The following is a 20,690-nucleotide window of genomic DNA, read 5'->3' as shown; positions in this document are numbered from 1 at the left end:
GAGATCACCTAGTCCAGCCCTCTGCCAAAGCAGGGTCCTCCTAGGGCAGGTGAAGCCTAGCACATCACTGCAGAAGGGGAAACACCATCACTTCATTTTCATCCATTAGTGTGCAAATGTGAGCAGCTGGCAATCAACAGAACTGAAACCTTTCACTTCTGGGGATCAGCGGGGAGCACGAGCAGTTTCATTTGTGGATGTTTCAATGTCAAAAGGGATGCTTTTTGTACTAAACCAGATTATGGACAGAGCATCTCCTGCAACGTACCCAAAGACCCATGCAGGGCTGCAGCGGTACGAAGCACAGTGGTTTGGTGGCACTGCAGTCAGATGGGGTTGAACGCGTCGGTCCATGAGCTCGCCACTGATCTCTATCGCTCTGGGCATGTGAATCTGAAAGCAAACAGGTTACACAGATGCAGCGTGACCCAAGATGTTTATTTGCAAAATAAGCATGGAAAAGGAGGCCCAAATCTCACGAGAAATGGATATGCTGGCTGCACGGTGGGAGAATAAGGAAGCTGAATAATGCTCAGCAGCAATGCATAAATCACTCCCCAAAAGAGCAAGACAAAATTGGTGAGGATGAGGTGTCAGGCACCCAAACTGGCCTGATGCACTGAAATAAAACCTCAGGTACCTGGGAGATCCCCTGCTACTTGCCACTTTTTCCAAATTAAAACATAAGCTCTAGACAGCAAGAGTAACAAGTCCCAAATTATATTTTTTTCATTCACTTGACATTTGTAGATAACCTTAAATAATTTAGAACAGAAACTTAATAGCATGCTGGTCAAAGCCTGAAGGCTTGCAAAGGCAACAGCAGTTGAGCCCTCTCCTGCAATGGTCACCACCATTTTATTTAACTGGTTTTTTGCTTGGTTATGGTTTTCTCCTGGCTTAGCAGTTCAGAGTAGCAGCTCAGATGCCTCAGTAAGAGGGAGGGTAAGAGGCACGCAGCCGCAGGGGCTGGACCCCACTGCGAGCCCTGGCCGTGATGCGGGACTGCTCAGCAGCATCGCTGGGGGCACAGCTGGGTCTGTGGCACCAGAAACTCACCAGGGAACCCACAGTGCTAGGCCTCTGGCTTATGGTGGGAGTTTTTAAGCAGAATACAGAAAAAAAGGAGCCGATTTCAAAGGCAGTGGGAGAAGAAGGCGGTGCAAAATGGGTGCTGGCTCATAACCAGCCCCATTAGTCCTGAAAAGGCAAATGCTGGTAAATGTGAAGGGGAACACCAGGGGAGCGGTGGGGTGATGCTGTGTCTCCACAACGCTGCCTTGGGACTGGCTCTGGGCTTCAGCACCCCGACTGGCATGGCAGGCAGTGTGGGATCAGCAATGCAAGGCATGAGGGAGCAGTGCTGGTGGCCAGAGCTGCCGGAGACGGTGCTGGGGAGAGGGAGGTGGCCGCCAGCCCCAGCAGCCCTCCCACCACCGCCTGGCACAGGCTGCTCCGGGAAGTTAAGAAACAGAACCCTGGCATCAGATACAGCATCCCTACTGAGGCGGCCGAGCCCAGCCCAGCGCAGCATCCCTGGGGCATCCCTGGGGCACAGCTCCCCGCAGCCTCCCAGCCTCCCGCAGGCACCAGACGGGCTCTCCAAGGCGGCTCAGCCTTGCTGCAGCCCCGCTCTCAGAGCTAGTCCCATGCAGGGTGGCAGAAACACTTTGTCACCCACCCCCACAGAACATCTAATTTTAAGTTTCCTTTTATCAGTTAAATTGATCTCAGTTTAAAAAAAAAAAACAAAACAAACCAACAACAACAAAAAGAACCAACAAAGAAACTATGTTTAAAAAAATAAGGCAGAATGCGAGAGAGCATGAAGGCTGTGAAATGGAGGTGGAACCACAAAGCCAAATCTATTTTATCTTGAAGAACAGCAGGAAGAACAACAGCCGATAGGACTCGTTGCCCAGAAACAGCAGAAAGCTACCCGAAATCGCGCTCTGCAAGGATAAACAGCTTTTTCAAGATGCACATGACTCTGCCCAGAGTTAAGGAACTTTGGTGGGACATGTAGTGTGTTGTACAGGCTCAAATCCTGCCCAGGCTCCCTTGAGGCAGTTTTCAGCCTACGGAAGAGCTGATCTGGAGCAAAGCCCTCCCCAGCAGCCCCCTGCCACGCTGCCGCCGGCATGTCCCTCAGCTCTGCCCCATGGGGCTGGGGAAGCCCTGGGGAAGCTGGTGGTGGTTTTCCACATGCTTCCTCCATCCGTGACTCGTCGTGAGTCTGTGCAGAGCCAGAGCCAGTGCTCAGTCTCAAGGGCAAGGGGCACGTCCCGGCCTCCAGGGCACAGGCGCCACCCCCGTTTTGTTTAACAGGTCCTCCAATAGAATCTAAAAAATTAAATGCAATGGCTGTATTTTTCATGATGTGGAAATGAGTATTTTTAGAATAACTGGTTCAACGAATTACAAACACAGCGACAAAGGCCAAGAATAACCATTTTCAAATAAATGTGAGATACTGGGTTACCAGAGGCATCGACAAAACAGCCTTAGGGGTGAGCCGATCTCCGTCGGGTGCAGGAGCATCAGGGAGATGCTGTATATTTAATAGAGTATTTCAAACCACACCATCACAGTGAAAGATTTGGCATCAGAGATGAATTGCCCATACAGGCCGTACACCCTTCCTTTCCAAGAAGGACTGAAGCCTTCCCCTGGCTGGCAGCAACCCCTCAGCCATCCAGTCCTCCAAAGGTCTTTTCCAATTAAACAGTTCCATGATTCTGTTGTAAGAGCCCAGGACATTCCCCAGCTCCTCCAAAGGTCTTTTCCAATTAAACAGTTCCATGATTCTGTTGTAAGAGCCCAGGACATTCCCCAGCTCCTCCAAAGGTCTTTTCCAATTAAACAGTTCCATGATTCTGTTGTAAGAGCCCAGGACATTCCCCAGCTCCCTGCAGTAGTGCTGGGCTTCCATGCACCTGGGATCTGACCCTGGCTGACAGTGAAGCATGTGCATGACTGTCTGTGCTATTGCTATCAAATCCCAGCTGCAAACCTTGAGTTTCCGTGAGGCAACTTCTTCTGTGCTCAGTGAAGTAGTCCCCCAGACCCAGCAGGAGCTCCTTGGGATGGCCAAGAGGATTTTCACTGCAGCAAGGGCTGGAGCATCTGTGTTACATGGACACAACAAGGTGGGACCTCCCAGCTCCCCCGGACTGTGTGCGAGGGGGAAGGAAGGGAAAGCTGCAGGCAGGGGTGCGAAGGGAACAAGAGCCATCCCTTCGCTGCCTGCCGGCACCCAGGAATCCTTGAGGACTTTTAAGTGAGTGATAATGCAGAGTTGGCTCGTGAAACAGCAGCTTGCAATCCACAGGCTGCATGGCCCCAGCAGGCTGGGGTGTGGTGGATATTTTTGCAAAAACTATTGGCAAGAGCAATGGGACTGGAAAGTTTTTTCCAGGCTGAGCCTTGCAGATAGCTGCCGATTTATGGGGACACTAGTCACCTGCAGCTCGCTGGCATTAATGCTCCTGAGATTCCTCCTTTGAGATGGCTGGCTGAGTCCCAGCCCCTTTCTGTGCATTATTAATCTGCAGCCATTTCACTTGAGAGCCAGAGGTTATAAATTAACCAGCTGCTACTTCTATGGTTTCTCAGTTTTTTCTCAGCGGAAGCATGGGCACGGTGGCGAGCACCAGCCGGGGGGTTGTGCTGAAAAGGGTCAGAGCTTGTCCCAGCTTCAGTAAGCAGCAGCGAGATATTCCCCCGTGCCAGGCAGCAGCATGCTGCAGCATCTGCAGCCCAGGGCGGGTGTTGGTGCTCCCTGCGGGGCTGAGTCAGCCCTTCCCCAGCACTGCTGCCACCAAACCAGAACATGTGCTGGGTGCTTGTCCTGCTCCCAGGGCCGGGTTTGGCCTTTAGCCCCATGCCCCCTTTCCCTTGGTGTTTCTGTTCCTCCTGGGAAATGCAGAAGTTTTCCATTGAACTGCTTGTGGGGTGTCATGAAGAAACCCGCTGGAGTGCCAGGGCCGCAGGCTTATCCCAGGCACGTTACAAAGAAGCGGCCCTGGCTGCATGTGCACTGGGAAGGCTGGCAGGGACTCTGCACACTGCCCCTGCATCCTGCCTGTTGCACCCCCGCCTTTCCCCAGCGTCACCTGTGAAAATAGGGAGGAGCACCAGCATCCTGTCTTTGGCGTTATCTTAGCAGCCCACGGAGTGCCAGGGCATGACAAGAGGAGCAGCCCCGGCAGCTCACCGCAGGCAGCGTGCCCTGCAGCAGGGACAGAGCAGGGCTTTGGGCTCGTGGTTTGTGGCTCACTGTAGATCACAGAATCACAGCATGGTCTGGGTTGGCAGGGACCTCCAAGACCACCCAGTCCCACCCCCCACCACGGGCAGGGCCCCCTCCCCCCAGCCCAGGCTGCTCCCAGCCCCGTCCAGCCTGGCCTTGAGCCCTGCCAGGGATGGGGCACCCACAGCTGCTCCGGGCAGCCTGGGCCAGCGCCTCGCCGCCCCCATGGGGAAGGGTTTCCTCCTTGTACCTGCCCTAAATCTCCCCTCTTTCAGCTGAAAGCCATTCCCTCTTGCCCTGTCTCTACATGCCTGTATGAAAAGTCCCTCTCCAGCTTTCTTGTCAGCCCTTTCAGGTGCTGGCAAGTGCTATAAGGCCTCCCAGAGCCTTCTCTTATCCAGGCAGTCCTCTGGATGGCTTCGTGAAACTCTGGTTTCCTTCCAAGCATTTCAAATTTTTCAGGGATGAAATCAAAAGGAGAATTAATTCTGAGTTCACCCAGCATGCTGGCTTCACCTTAAAGCACAGAGCAGTCCCAGCAGGCCCCGATGCTGATGCTAACGGGATGTGCAGAAATTCAGCCCTTGCTTCAGTCCCCTGCAGAACATAAAAGAACTGCTTTGAATATAAAATATGTTAAGTATGTTCAAATGCGTTTTGTTAAAGACAATGTATTTATGTTTTGGTCCACTTTGTTTTGATAATAAATTGCAGCAAAGGGTAGAACCCCCAGTTATTATGACTTTTTGTAAACATAGTGATGTAACAAACCTCATCCACCCTTCGACATGCAGGCTGTTTGCATAGAGGGGAGCCACAGTTATTACACGCATCCATTAGGAAAAATAATTCAGCATTTATAAAGGCTCTTGGTCTTGCAGATGAAAGGAAGTATACACCTCATTTTTAGTGTGACTAGAGTGCAAAGACATAGTTCCCAACAATTTGCTGTTTATATGACAGTTTGGAGTCAGCTGGATTTTGCCTGATGTGTTTGCAACTCACTGGCTCCAAACGCAGACAAGCTTTACAGAGCAGAGACAAAAATGTGCCAAGAAACCCTTTGCCCCCATTTTGGCAAGGTTTTGTTCCAACTTCAGCAAAGGCCGTAGCCCTGTCTCTCCCCCCATGAGAGCAAACACCTCCAGTCCCCCTCTGAGGGAGCTCGCCCATCAGCACCTCTGGACCAGTCTTCACGGCGAAGCCTTGTGCAGAGCCCGCGAGCAGAGGTGCTCCGCTGGGGCTGGGACTGAGTCCACGTGCCGAGGGCGACAGCACGTACAGGTGGGTTTAGGCTGGGAAGCTGTCTGTGCCGTGAGCTGGCCCACCCCGGGACATCACAGCCTGGTGATGCTTCAAGCCCACCTTGCAGACAGCACGCCGGGGGCCTCTCAGGTGTAAGGGATCTTAAATCTTTAAATACTGCAACTGAAAACATTTAAGACTAAAGGAACCTTGGAAATCTTAACATCATTTTATGGCACATAAATGTCACAAGGGCAAGGCAATACCAGCTCTTTGTAGGGCATTTCATTTAGCAGAATATAAAGCAAACAAGGTTCAGCGGCTGGAGAGTGAACCCCAAGAGCTTCGCGTTACAGATGAGGGGCTGTGCACTGAGAGCAGCGACTGTGGCCTTAGAATAAAACCACAGGAGGTGGTGGAGTCTCTGCATCTCCTGGAGGTGTCAAACCGTGACTCTTCCCCAGACAGGCTCTGTCAGGGGGAGCCTCGGTGACGTGTTCGCCAGGACCTCGCCCTCAGCCACCCCTTTCCCACTCTGCTCCACGGTTCATTTTCCTGCTAGGTCTGTGCTATGACTTTGCACCTAATGAAGACAGGGAGAGTTGCTAATGTACAGAGCTTGGCTGTGCCGAAACACTCGGGAAATAAATTATTTAGTATCAGGATAAGCAGGTTTCTCCCCTTCCCATCCCTTCCACACTGCTGCCCTTGGCTTTTGAAGGGGTCTGGAAGGAGGAGGCAAGGCCAGACTGCAAGGGGCTGTGCCCTGCAGCCGGCACGTTCCCTGCCAGTCACCCCTGTGGCCAGGCACACCCTGGGCCAGCGCAGGACAAGAAAGCCTGTTTACTTCTACCATGGTAGTGACAAACTTCAACTGGAGACTCTCTATGATAAGGTTTTGCCCAAACCGTACTAACAATAAAGCGATCCCTGCTTTGTTGAAGAACGTCCCTTTCATGCAGCTGGCCGCTGGCTTCAGAAGCAGCCCGCCTTGGTGGCAATGCCAGCCCAGCGTCACAGTCCAAGCAGCGATAAAGCAGCCTGGCAGGTTAAACCTCCAGATAAATTTAGATTATGAAGGGCAAGAGCTTAATGTCCTTTTTGTCCTCTGTCAAGGCTGCTGTGTCCTCCCCAAAGGTGCCAAGCGAGGGCACAGAACGACATTGTGTTGGCAGGGGCAGCTGCCAGTGGTGCCCAGCCCAGAGGACGGGGAGTGAGAGGTTTTCCCCAGGAGCACAGGAGTCCCACATTTGCAGGGTTCCTGTCCTACACGAGCTCTTTCCTAAACCCTCCGAGGTGGGCATCAGCCCCCAGTTCATTGAGCCGAAGGTCAGGTTGGTCCCTACAAAGCCCAGCAATGTAAGTGCTGCATTACCGCGGCACATCTCCTTCCATGTCTGCGGTACAAAGGCAGCTTCAAGGCAGCCTGAGAGGAACCTCCAAAGACAACTGGAAGTACAGACCCATTTAATGCCATGTTTAAAATTAGGGTTTTTTTCTAAATATATGCTGAAAAAAAACCCAAACCATAAAGTTCAACCCAAACCTGAATCACTTCAGATCATCTTAACTCATACATATCCTTTACAGTGGTGATTCAAACTACCCTACAGCTGAGCCACAGACCAAAAGCCCAGAGAAGTACATCTTATTTTATGGAAATGCCTTGCAACCAGACAGGGAGGTCTACGGGAGGCATAAACCATCCCGACTCCATCAGAAGTCACTAAACCTCTGCGAGCCTGCAACGCAACAAGATTTCACCCGGTGCCAAAATTTATTTCTAGTTTTAAAAGGGCCATTCTGGAGTCTCATAAGCTGATCAGAAATTCATTAAAGGTAACATTTTGGTAGCCTTTAGGAACTTTAGTAAAGCAAGTTTTATTGATTATTTTTCTTACTAAGTGCATGTCTCGTTCTCTAATATCTCTTGCTGCTACTGTATAATTATAAAATACCTTTGGTATATGACAATTATCAAGATATGGTAGCTGGAGAGCTTCTTATAGAGCATTCCCCATCGTCATCCCCAGTACAACTCGAAAGACCGAGGGTGGCAATATATCAGATTTTGCTGCCTGGGCTGGGCTGGGGTCTAAATCCATAGGAGTGAAAAATCCCCCAGAATTAAGTTATGGGTGAGTCATTTCAATCAAAGTGAAGAAAAAGGTACAATCTGTGCTGCGAAGGCAGAGCTGAAGTGTTCATCTCTGAATTACACCACAAGTAGTTCACAGAAGACACCCCCACATTTGCAAAGCACATGGATGCAATACCTTTGAGAGAGGGAAAATATCTAAGATTTTTTCAGAACCTCTAATGAGCTGCAGCCAACAGAGCCCCATCACAGGGACCTCAGGCAAGGAGGTGCCCCAGCGTGAGGAGGAACCTCTGCTGTGTGCAGGCAGAGGGACTGTTTGCATCGTGACCACATCAATGCAAACGTGCAACATATACAAACGCTGCAAGTCGGTCCAAGCTGTCTGTGTGCCCTCCTCCATGCTCAGAATATGTTTGCCATTTTTCATAAGAATTACGTCAGTGCCACGGAGGGCTCTGGAAACTGGTACTTTGATGATACCTCATTTGCTAATGAAATAATAAATCCCTTTGTTCTTCACTAAAGATCTCTTTGCTATTAAAAAGATGTATTGCTTTTGATTAGGAGCCCACCATTAGTTTAGGTGGTGCTGGGTTGCAGCTCAGCTCTGTCAGTCACCTAGCATGACTATCCTAAAGCTTTTCCATGTAAGAAATTCAAAGCCCCACTGCACGGGCTCTTGGTGGAGCCCACGTCCCAGCGGGTGGGCAGCTCCGGGGGGCAGCCCCTGCGCCGCTGCCCACCCCACAAGCCAAGCCCAGCTGTGTCCTGCTGCTGGCGGGCGATGGGCACGGGACCATCCACGCTGCAGAGGTTCTGCCATGGGTATTTTAAGACTCAGAAACCAAGTTTTTAGCTTCCAAGTCTGGGTTTAATAGCTCAGAGAAATGGCCTGAGTGTTACTGCCCTTGGCACCCATGCTGGGGGCGGCAGACCGCAGGCCCCATGCCCAGGAGCGCAGCAGCCAGCCGCCCGCAGCCCTGCAGCCGGAGCGCGGCCGCACAGCTGAATACAGCCAGCTACACGCTGCCAAGAGCTCCGGAGCATTTAGCCCAGGATAAACAAATGCACTGGACAGCAATATTTAAACACCAGTGTCTGTGTACCCAGGCTGCCCCTTCTGCCCCCTGCACCCTCCCTGCTGCCCCCCGACAGCGGCACCATCCCCTCTCCATCCCCAGCATGCCCCGAGCTGTGTCCCCGAGCATCCCCAGTGCCAGACCCCGCAGCGGCAGTGGCTGCCTCCGTCCAGCCCGCAACAGCCCCCAGGACTGGGAATGGGGCAGGGGCTGCTGCTGCCTGCCCCCCCGTGCCATCCCAGTCCTGCTCCTTTGCCTGCCCCAGTCTTCCCCCTGGGCTGCAAGCACAAGGAGCTGCTGCAGTTCATTAACCACAGCTGAACCACCAGTAGGCAACAATAATTAGAAGACCCCATGAGCTGCCTGGGAAATGCCACCAGAGCAGGCTCTCCCTTCCTGTGCCTTGCTTCCACAGCTCCCGGCTGGGATGGGGTACAGCAAAGGCACACACCCCAGGGCACTGGGCAAGCTTGGCCACTGCATTGCATGAGCTTGGCCAGTGCATCTGGTAAGCTTGGCCAGCACATTGCATGAGCTTGGCCAGTGCATCCTGCGAGCTTGGCCAGTGCATTGTGCAAGTTTGGCTCGTGCATTGTGCGAGCTCGGCCAGCGCATTTCATGAACCTGGCCAGTGCATTGCACATGCTTAGCTGGTGCAACACATGAGTTTGCTCAGTGCATCGCAGGGGCTCAGCTGATGCATCACACAAGCATTGTGTGGCCCAGCAGCCACAGGCCATCAGGATGCGCAAATCCACACAGGGCTGTCAGCAAAATGTCCTACTGAAAGCAGTCTCAAGGTCAAAAAGACACTCTAGAGCCTGCGCTGGCTCATGGGCTATGCTTCAGATGCTCGGGTGGCAGGCAAGGGTGCAGAGGCTGCAGTGGGCAGTGGGACGAGCCCCTGGTACCCCATCCAGCCCCTCGGCGCTCACAGCCCAGCCACCCACTGCAGCCCCTCAGAGCTGCTCCCTGCATGCAGACCTCTCCAGTGTTTCACAAACTGCACAAGCACCAGTTTGAGCCTGGCAGGGTTTTATTTTAATCACCTGCTCTCACCCCCAGCCTGGTTTTGACTTGACACTTTGCTTTTCAGGAGGTGAGAAACCTCCTGGCTGCAATCCATTTATACACATTCATTTGTGGAAAGACAAAACCAAAAAGGCACTGGGGCCATGTACCAAACAAGCTCTGTTTGTCTTCTCCCCATCCACCCTCTCACTTTTAAAAGACAATTACAAAACCACCACGGTGGGGTTTGGCCCTGTTCCCCTGTCCCCTCGCATGTATTGACATAGCAGGATTATCTAAGTTACTGGAAATGAATGATTATAGCAGCTATGTCAATAAATTAGTTTGAGTACAGTAACAATGTCAAAGTTAATAATTCAGCTGATATTTTACTGGACCCTGCAGTCATTGCCCATTATCTATGGGCTTTATTTAGTCATTTGGTCTCAGGTACATATCCCTTTTACACTAAGCATCTCAAAACAAATTACAGGATCACACTGTGCCCTCCCTGCTTATAGTGCTCTGGCTCCCTTGCCTCTGCTTTGTGAAATCAGAAAGTTAATGCTTTCACAATAAAATAATTTCGCTACTAAATGTAGTACTGTTTTCAAAGTAGATGCACACATTTTAAAGCCAGCGCTGCTTGCAAATAACCAGGTGAGCAGCATCTTGCCTTTGCAGTCTCAGGGCTGGACCCTGCACTGGCTGGCCAAGGCTGGGTGACATTACCCACCTTTCTCTCCGCTGCAGCAGTTATTTGAGCACAGGTCAAAATCCTCTGTGTTGGTGTAAACTCCTCTTCCAGCTCAGCCCCCAGTGAGGGCTTTGGAAACCCTCCACGCTGTGCAGCATCCCGACAAGTGGCTCATGCCAGTGCCCACCCCTGCATACAGCACACCTGCGCTGGTGGGCAAAGGAGACAGGTAATGCAAATTCCCAGGGCTTTCTGCTGCCCAAGGACACAGTGCCAGGGTCACCGTCGCTGGGCTGGCACATCACCAGTGTCACCATTGTCCCCAGCCATCCCGCTGGGACAGCAGCCAGCGCCCAGTTGCTCCCCGCCAGCAGCGACTGGGGGTAGGTGCAAAACAGATGCTGCAGGATGCTGGCAACCTGACTCTTTCATTGTATTTTTTACCTCAGATAAGGTAAAAATAGTAGATGGCTCTTTGTAAAGCCTATGATATTCAATAATAACAATAAACTGCCAGCTTTGGTTAGTCTGACATTTTGAAATGCTCCGAAGAGCAAGGCAAATCTGCTAACCATTATGGCATCGTTTAATTTGCACATCGCACCTTCTGCCAGCCCGTGTGGAACCCCCCAACCCCACGCGGGGCTCAGGGCTCCCTGCTGCGGCGCTGGCAGGGCAGGAGCAGGCGCGACCTGGCTGTGTGGGCTGGACGTTCTGCGTGGACGCAGAAACCTCTGCAGCAATTTTGGAAATGCCAGTTAATAAATGACTGAACATTATTTATTAATGACAGTGATAATGCCCTGTGTCAGGTGGAGGTGCTCGTTTCAGGAAGGGTCTGTGCCCCCACCTTCCCCTGCACCCAGCTGGGCTCCGCGCCCGTGGCAGGCAGGGCTGCGGGTGCATTTTAATTCAAGTTTCCTGCTTGATCAAAAGGCTACCGAACTGCCCGGGCCTGAGTTATCCTTGGTTTATTCTGTCTTGTGATGTAATTCTGAAATTCACTCACTTACAGGATGCACGCTAGCCGATTCTGAGCTCCCAAAATTTAAAGCTGTTTGTGCAAGTGTCTCGGTGCTGATGCTTCGTCCCACACGCCGCAGCAGAGGGCTGGGGGGAGCACAGCCACAGGAGTTCCCAGCAATCCTGATAAATAAATAACGAAAGGAAGCATCGGTCTTTCCCAGAGCCCCCGACCTGGGGGCTGCGCTCTCCCTGCAGCTGCCCTGGCCGCTCCTGATGATCCCTGGCCCTGCAGAAATATGGCTTTAAATCCATAAAGCCATTAGAATTTCCTAAGAACGCTCTCCAGTTCATAAAACCAGGAAAGCAAACAGATCATTTCCTTTTGTACCTCCTGGAGCAGAAGATGGGCTGCATCACTTATTTGCTGCAGTCCTGAGTCTACGGAAAGTGGGTGTTTTATTGTAGTTCTGGAGTTTGCAAAGCAAGGTCGGGGGTCACAGTGGCACAGAGGAATGCAGCAAGCCCAGGCTTTGCACCAGAGCCCCTCGCCCTGGCCGCTCGGCAGGTGCACACAGCACCAGTGCTCCCGGCAGAGCCGCAGGAGGCCAGGGGCTGCCGAGGAGAGGCAAAGCCTTCCTCCCAGGGAAGGTACCAGAGTTCAAAGAAGCAATGAAGATATTTTTGTAACTGAGTGAATATAAATGTGTTTGAATGAGCCCTGAAAGCTACAGTGCCGATGAAATCGTGATGTGCTTCAAGCTGTAAGCATACAGTTGGCATGGTTCAGGTGAAGCATATGCAACCAACCACTGGGCCATATCTCCCCCCCTCCCCTGTTTTTGTACAGAACATTAAAACCTCATTTTAATTAGTGTATTAAACAAAATAAACACATTTGCTTCACCTTGCCATCTGACTTCAACTGCATTTACTAAGTCTTTTCCCCCTCCCTAAAAAGCCCCGCATCCCCCGGGGAGGTAGATGAAGGCAAACCCAGGAGAGCCCCCGGCTCCTCTCCCTGACCCTGCATCCTGCCGCTGTGGGGGTGTCTGGGCAGGCACTGCACGTCATGGGCAAACCCTGCCTGCATCCAGACATGCCAGCAGGCCTGAACATCATTGCCAGAAGGTGTTCATCGTGCTGGCACCCCCCCTGTACAATCGGAGGTCTGCTGGGGTTTACGATTGTCTTTTTCCTTGACAGGAATCTAAATCCAAATTTTAATTAGATTTGGGCCTGGAAAGCTTTTCTTACAATTAATTGTCATTTTAAATAATTGTATCTTAAGGACATACTTACAGAGCTGCTGCTCTCTTGTTTCTTATTAGTTGCTGCTCAGCCAGCAGGTAGGAAAGGTGCCCATCCACTCACACACGCAGCTGCTCACCAACCGCAGAGCATCGGCCGCAGGAGATGCTCGGTGACAGCAGCATGTGCAAAACACTATTTAAAAGCAGAAGGAAGTGGCAGGTTCAGAAAGGACTTTCCTCTACAAGTGCTCCACTCCTCCTTGGTGCCCACGCACATTTTGTGTTCTCATCCCCACCCTCAGAAGGTGAGCAGACACCCGGGAGCGGGTGCCAGCACACGGCAGGGAGGAAGGTACTGAACAGCACACTCCTGCAGCATTGCACGCTCCTCCAGTGGCTTCCCACGGGATGGGAACGAAAGGGTAGGAAACCTGGATGGAAAGAAAAATAATGAAAAATTAAAGCTGCCCTTTGTGTGTTTCCCTGGCATCACCCAACAGCATTTCAGTTAAAGCCAACTGCATCAGGTCACCAAAACTCACAACGATAGCGGGTTTTGCCATTGGAAACCTGGGGTTTAACCGGCAGCAGGCAGCCCAGGGCTTTAGAAACACCAGCCACCACATCATGCAAGTGTACTATGATAAATAAGTACATTAATTACATTCAGCAGCACATACATGATGTTGTCTCCTTCCCTTGCTAGAGCTGGTAACTTCAAATTCTTCCGGCCCTCGGTACAGGACCCCCGTCACCGTGCAGGGGAGGAGGCGGCGAGGCGAGCCCTGCACCTGAAACACTCTGCAAGGTCCAGGCTCTGTCCCAAACACTTCGGTGTCACAGAACTGGCATCAAATTCACATGCAAACCTCAAATGTAAGTCATTGTAAAGCTTCAAGCGAGCTAAGCCTTGGTGCTGAAGAAAAGATCCAGACCTGGGCTGTGAGTGGAGGGCAGCACTGCTGCCAGGGCTCGGGGTCACCTTTTACACCCTCACCAAATACATGGGGCAGCCATTCCCAGCCCTTATTTCCATCACACCAGGACGCGGGAGATGGGGGCTGGCCAGCTGTGGCGCGGGGGCTGACCCACACCACCAGGGCTGCGGTGAGCCGGGCTGGGGGCAGCAGCCAGGCTCTGCCCCAGCTCCTGGACAAGTCTCGGCTCTATGGCCTCAGAGGAACTCGATTTTCCTCAACGCGTCTCACGGGTGACAGGCAGCCTCTCAGCAGCCCAGTTTGCTGGCGCTGTGTACCACGCAGTCACCCGGCCCAGCGTGGCCAGCAGCGCTGTACAGTCACTTGGCAGGGGTGGGAGTGCGGGACCCCAGCCCAGCCCCCTGCGCCTCGAGGGACGACGGCTGCTGCATCAGGTCCCGGCTCTGGTGCTGCCCGAGAGCCTGCTTGGCCCCAAAAACTGCAGTGGGAGCTGCGCAGCCCTTGGAAAACCAGCTGCTGTCTACTGACAGAATAAACATTTAGAAATACCGCGGCATCCTCTTGTCCTTTTCTTTCCTGAAGTAACTGGGGCAAGCAACAGCCCAGGAAATAAAAGCTGATAACGCAGATAAGAGGGGTCTGGTGTAAGTGTGACCTTGAGATTTCGTGCCGCCGGCAGCTGATAGGGGATGACGCCCGCCCATGCTCCCATTAGACGTTCCCCTGCTGCGTTCCTGTTACCACGTCTCTCGAGACTCCCTCTAGCTTCCCACCAGGCGTGACCCTTCCCAGACTGGGAGCCCGCTGGCACCGGTGCCATCGTTGGGAAAGGGTGGTGAGAGTGCAAGGGCCAGCGTGCCAGCAGCTGGCATGCCAAGGGCCGGCGTGCTACGGCAGCAGCGAGGTTTCACCATGGCCCCCAGCCACAGCAGCACCCACGTCTGTCCTCATGACTGTCACCTCCCAGTTGCCACACAGTAGCCAGAGGTTTTATTCTTAAAGCATTTGGGTTTATCCATGCAAAGTTACCTACGTTTGGACCAGATTATAACAGCGTGTTGTGTATGACCGGCCAGGTGGAAACGCTCACGCTGGAGGGCCACATGCTGCCTTCACAGACGTTTTCTCCCATTTTTGTATCCATCAGCTGTGGGGATCCAGCAAATGCCAGGTAAGGCACCATCAGGTCCCACCTGAAGCCATCCGGGACACACTTCAAGTATCCTGATTGTCTGCTTTAAAAGTGAACCTTATTTGTGCTTATATTCATTGTCAAACGCTTTTGAGGCTTATTTTGCTGGTGGTTTGGCTGATACAGGTGACATATGGGAGAAGATCCAGGCATGTCAGCAAGGTTAGAGGAAATACAGCTGGACGAATAACCTCTGTATATCTTTCATCGATGCTGGCTGGGTGCTGATAAAGCTTGTTTTTTATTTTAGTTGTTTGTCAGCAATCCTTTTTCTTTAGGACACAATGTTACTTTGGCAATGCTCCTCAGGAGGGATCTGCTGAAATACCGAAGGCGTTTCCTAACTGAGCCTGGCAGGGTCCCTGAGGCACCGGTTGTGCAATGAGAAGGGCAATCACTAACTGCCATCCCACGGAGGACCCGTCAGAGGTAAGAGCAGAGCTTTGCTCCTCCGGACTTCTCCTACACGTGAGCTGCTGAGCAGTGGGGGACGAGGTGACCTGAAGTCCTTACCTGTGCCTGCCCCCACCCCCCCCCCCCAGCTCCCTCTGCCTGCAGGGCAGGGGGCACGGCTCAGCAGCAGGAGGGCAGGAGCAGCTTCAGGCTGTCCAGGCAGCGCAGAGATCAATGCTCAGCAGCAATGCCCCAGCAGCTCTGGAACCATGGGTCTGGCTCACCAGTGCTTCTCTCTCTTTATTTCCCATTAAAGAGGGCTGTCTCTCATTATATCCCATTTAAAGGGGCTCTCCTTCCTAGAAAGCTGCTGCTTTATCGTAGAGGCGGGGGGAGAAAGGCATTGAAAAAAGCATTAGTAGGAAAAAAACTTTGAAAATGTATAGCACCAAAGTTTCAGGTCTTTATTTAAATATTGAGCATGTGGCAGTTCAGTTAATGCTACTTGAAAAAAAAAAAAAAAAACCAAAAAAACAAAAAAAAAACCCAAAAAACCCCAGAACTCTAATAACTAATAGAGACAGGCAGAGGCAGGGAGCGAGCAGCAGCCCTCTCCCAAGGACCGCAAGGAGCAGCGGGCAGAGCCTGAGCTGCAGCCCAGCTGCCCATATAAATTACCCAGGTAGGAAACGTGCGCTAGAAGAGCCGTAAAGGGGGTCACAGCAAAGCGCTTTGAAGAACTTTACTTTTCATTAGCAAATCAAACATTGAAAAGGCTTGAACTCATATGGTACACCACAGCAACAAGGTCTGTTCCCACCGAAGGGGATCTTAGCAGGTTGCTGAAGTCTGATTCATTTTCCTCCCCTCTCCTCCCAGCCTCTCCAGTGAACACCTGCACTGGCACGGGATGCCCAGAAGCGGTGGCGGAGCTGGCTCTCGGGGGGTGAGCCGGCTGCACCCCATGTCACTCCTGTCTCCGCAGGCTGCCTGTGGCCCACCAGCCGCCAGTCTCCTCCAGATGATGTGGAAGCAGCAGAAGGCAGTGTGTTGTGGGGGGCTGTGGATGCTGGGTGCAGTGGGTACCGGAGCCGCTCAGCAGTGCCCACTGTGTCTGCGTAAGCACAAGCCGTGCAGCTGGGCCACGGCGAGAGCATCGCTCACAGGCAGCTTCAAGGGAAGGGAGGCATGGCTCCCCATTTCCATCCCTGCTCTTTTCTTCGTCCAACCATGAAAGCTCAGTCTTGCATTTGCAGGATTTGAGGATTTATTTTTCTATTATTTTTCTTTTGGCAACAGATTTTACAATTATATTTTAATAAAAAATAATTTTACAATTATGAAGAACCAGCTCATCTTGTTCCTGAGGCCAGTACACAGGTTCTGCTGGTTCAGAGCTTATAATAAAATCTGTATAGCCCGGCCTGGCCATCCTGAGTGAAAACGGACAGCTGTTTGCTTCCTCCTGCCTGGTGCTGAAATACCACTTAATGCTGGCCAAGCAGTGCTGGTTTTGCCTGCAAAACACACAGAAGCTGAGCAGAAGCAGAGAGCCTGGCCAAGGTTCAAAAGACATTTCCTTGCCCACCCAGCGTCCTACCTGTGGTGTCACAGCTCCGTGCTGCGTGGCTGCAGCTGCGGGCAGGATCCCACCCAGCAGTTCCCACCGAGGGGGGCACTGACAAGGACGTGAAGGACTGTGGGGCTTCAGGAGCAATGGGAACGAAGCAGAGAGGCCAAAATTAAAGCTGAGTGTAAAGGGAGGGCTGTTTACAGGGAAATAGCAAAGAATGATGATGGCCACAACCCTTGATCAAGAGATCTTGCCAACTTTCCGTGGCAGATAACACATGGCTGAGCTGGAGAGGGGGGGAGCAAGGAGCAAGCCGTGGTGGGCAGTGTTGAGCATGCCGCTGCAGGGGGGGTGCACCCCCCCAACCCCTGGGAAGGCAGGGAATGGCGCTGGGAGAACGGCAGGAATGGGAAAGACAGGATTTGTCTTCCTGTGGGCAGCTCTTGGCCATGGCTGTCGGCGAGCCCCTTACCCACACAGCGGCCGCAGGGCCCTTGCTCCCGCTGTTGCTTTCCAGTGGGGGAAGGCCTGCGCCTGCCAGGCGGCCTGGGGGCTCCAGGTAGGTGCCTTCCCTTCCCCCCCCCTCCCCCACACCCCCCAGCTCCCCCACCAGCCCCGAGGCAGCTCCTCACCACCTTCGGCTCCAGGGAGCAGGGAAGCACCAGGTGCTACCTAAAATTACATCAATGGCCGTTATAATACATGATATATTTGTATCAGACGTTTTCCCAAAAGAGTACCAGAGCTGTTTACTGAATTACATTATTACTGGGTTACTGAACATGCAAGACATGAGCACAGAGAACCGCTCCTGAAGCCTCCCCTGGCTTTGTGCCACCACTCCCAGCCCTCGCAGGGTGAAGGAGCCGCTCTTAAACGTGCATGTAAGGCAACATGCACCCCTCATTCAAATGGCATTAAGCCCCCATGTGGGAAGCTTCTCTGGGTAAAATGCAGATGCTAGCAAACACGTCCTTTATTGTTTAAGCCGTTCTGTGTATGAACAAAACATAGATAAAAGCTGCTGAGACATTAAACTACCACGTAAGCCATACCTGCCCTCAGCCCACGTTTTGTTAATGAGTTAACATCAGGGAGAGCTGGGTCACTTCATAATTCCCCATTTCTCCCCCGATCAACAGTATATCCCCAGCTGCCCCTCAGTGAGTGAGACCGCTGGGCATCTGTCTGATGGCGCTGCTTAGGACATGCCAGCAGGCAACATCTTCCACTTTTTAATTTAGGTGCTCATTTCTAAAGTTTCCACACACAATACCACAGATCACAGAATCACAGCATGGTCTGAGTTGGAAGAGACCTCCAAGACCACCCAGTCCCACCCCCCACCACGGGCAGGGCCCCCTCCCCCCAGCCCAGGCTGCTCCCAGCCTCGTCCAGCCTGGCCTTGAGCCCTGCCAGGGATGGGGCACCCACAGCTGCTGCGGGCAGCCTGGGCCAGCGCCTCGCCGCCCTCACAGTAATTTCTTCCTTATATCTAATCTTAATATGATCTTCTGTGGGTGGGCACAGGTGATGCAGAGGGGTCTTCTGGCTGTTGAGCTTGAGGTTTACAATATTTTTTGAGTACTAAAGACATGAAGGATCTCTTGGGATCACCAAGCTCGCATAGACTCATGCACAGATTGGGTGGGGGGGAGGGGGCAGGGCTTGGCCATTAGCCCTGCTTTCCTGAAGCCACCCAGGAACCCGCCCTCCACAATCTTGTTTGGCGCTGGACCCCTGCAGACCTGCTGGGATGACAAGACACTGCACATGGAAATTAGCTGGGTAGGACTCAGCTCTGTGCAACACACTGCCCATCTCTTATTGCATTCTAAGGCACGACTTCAATAGCTATTCCTATTTTCTGCTAAAAAATGGGAGACTGTACCCCATACTGTAACACACTGGTGCTCCTGGAAACCTTCTCTTGCCTCTCTTTGGCACTGACACCAGGCTGTCATAGCCCATGATGAGCTGAGCCTCAGAGGCTGTACAATGGATTTCCCAGAAAACTTATTGAGCACAGTAAATTGCGCACAAGAGCAACGATCTATTCCTTTTTTGGGAAGCTTTGAACGCAGGATTTTTTATCTCTTTTGAAATATCTCTGCTGCTCACCGGTCAGAAAGGAATCCTCCCCCTCCAAAGACAGGGGAGAACCCAACCGCAAAGGCTGAAGTTGACTCAGCAGAGAATTTATTTGTACATTGCTCACTGTTTATGGGGGGTTTAAATTAAGTTTTCTAATGTCACTTAATGACCAAGTACATTTCATTTTCTTAAGTTCATTAATGTACAAGTAATGAGCATTTCCAAGGCAGAGCAGGCCAGCCGTGCCCAGCCATTCTCTCTCTGACGCACTGTATGGTCACACTGGAAAAGTGTGCCAACATTTTCTTCCCAATCTCATCTTGCTTTTTCCCTTTTTCTTTGACATGCATTGTGAAGGTTGCTCTGACTTTTTTTTTTTTTTTTTTTTCACTCGAGTGCCTGTTAAGAACTCTCTGAGCTCATTACCTGTTTCATTTCCCTGGGTGCTGGGAGAAGAAAGCTGCCGGCGGTGGAGAGGAGCAGCTGGGGCACTCCGGCGCTGGAGTGGAACTTTTCTCCTTTGCACCATGCCCCACAGACACAAAGCCACCCACGAAACAAAACAATTCAAGGGTCTGAATTTCAGGGAAACTTGAGTACCTGGAAAGATCATTATCTGGCTGCGGCTCAGAGGCACTAAATCACTAGGAGCTGGCTCTCGTGTCAGAACACCTCGAGAGGCTGCAGCATTCAGCTGGGGACTGACTTGGCAAGAGGAAGGATGAACACACCCTGAAAAAGAAGAGAAAAACCTTAACGCACACATCCCCAACAGCAAAACCCGAAAAAGAACACCAAAATCTGAAAATCTCCTTGTTTCACAGCTGTGTCTAACTTCCAAATCTACCTCCAGTTCCAGCTTCTCTTGTACGTCCACCCATCCCATAGGAGAAGAAGAAATGCTGAGCCTCGGTGAGGCATTTTCCAGGGACCTGGAGAGGATGAACCAGCAGCGCTGCACAGCGCCGGGGGCTGTTCTGCTCCTCACCCCCCACAGCCAGCAGCTGGGGGGCACAGGGAGCTGGGGGGGGACATGCCGCGCCAGCTGCCCCCCCCGAGCCCAGGGGTACCCACCCCGTACGGCCTCACGCTCAGCATGGAGCGCTGGGGGAAGGAGGAGGAAGGGGGGCCGCTGGCAGCGATGGCGCTGGTCTCCCCCAGCCCCGTTAGGTGTGCTGGAGCCCTGCTGCCCTGGGGGGGCTGAGCACCTCCTGCCCTGGGAGGTGCTGGGGGAACGCCTGGGCTTGCTCTGCTTGTGCACACAGCTGGTGCTGTACCTGGGGAACTGCCTTCATCTCAGCCCACCCGTTTTCTCACTTTCACCCTCCCGCGTCTCTCCCCACCCCGCTGGGGGGAGGGAGCGAGCGGCTGGGGGGGCTGAGCTGCCGCCGGGTGTTAAGCCCTGACCCTGTGAAAACAATAAATGAGTAATTAACACCCAACCAACCCGGACTCTCTTCTCTGCTGCAACAACTCTCGGTAGCAGCTGCTCTTGGGTGCACACTGCGTTTACTTGTGAAGATGCATGGGAGAAGGAAAAAATTCCAAAATCAGCTCCTGCCATGGGGGAGCTGGTTTCTGAGCTGGGGCAGGCTGGGGCTGCATGCCCACGGCAGGTGTGCTGCTGCGGCGGTGGCAGCCAGGGGCTGCTGGGGGTCAGACCCTGCCCCGACAGCCTGCGGGGCTGCCCAGCACCCGGCGTGCCCCACCAGGGCAGGGATGGTGAGGAGCTGCGGGGGGAGGCGGTGAGGGGCATCACGCGCAGGAGCAGCAGCAGGACCCAAGAGCGTTTCTATCAGCACCACCAGTGCTGCCTGGTATGACTGCTCTGCATGGCCAGGAGCTTGCACTGCAAAGGGAAGAAGTGGTTTGGGATTTTTTTTAAGATACCGTCTGTTC

The 20,690-nt window shown here is 52.6% G+C and overlaps 1 long non-coding RNA gene across 1 annotated transcript; it reads right to left on the bottom strand.

The window, feature by feature from the left end:
- Positions 1-15,717: 15,717 nt before the first annotated feature.
- Positions 15,718-19,759, bottom strand: LOC129785255 (uncharacterized). Its single transcript, XR_008749031.1, has 4 exons — positions 19,639-19,759; positions 19,392-19,523; positions 17,330-17,369; positions 15,718-16,641 (listed from the first exon to the last, which is right to left on the bottom strand). It is a non-coding gene; the product is annotated as an uncharacterized LOC129785255 (long non-coding RNA).
- Between the last annotated feature and the right edge of the window lie 931 nt (positions 19,760-20,690).

The sequence above is a fragment of the Falco peregrinus genome, chromosome 10, assembly GCF_023634155.1.
Source record: "Falco peregrinus isolate bFalPer1 chromosome 10, bFalPer1.pri, whole genome shotgun sequence".
Taxonomy (NCBI): domain Eukaryota; kingdom Metazoa; phylum Chordata; class Aves; order Falconiformes; family Falconidae; genus Falco; species Falco peregrinus.
This window is presented reverse-complemented; position numbering and strand designations above follow the sequence as displayed.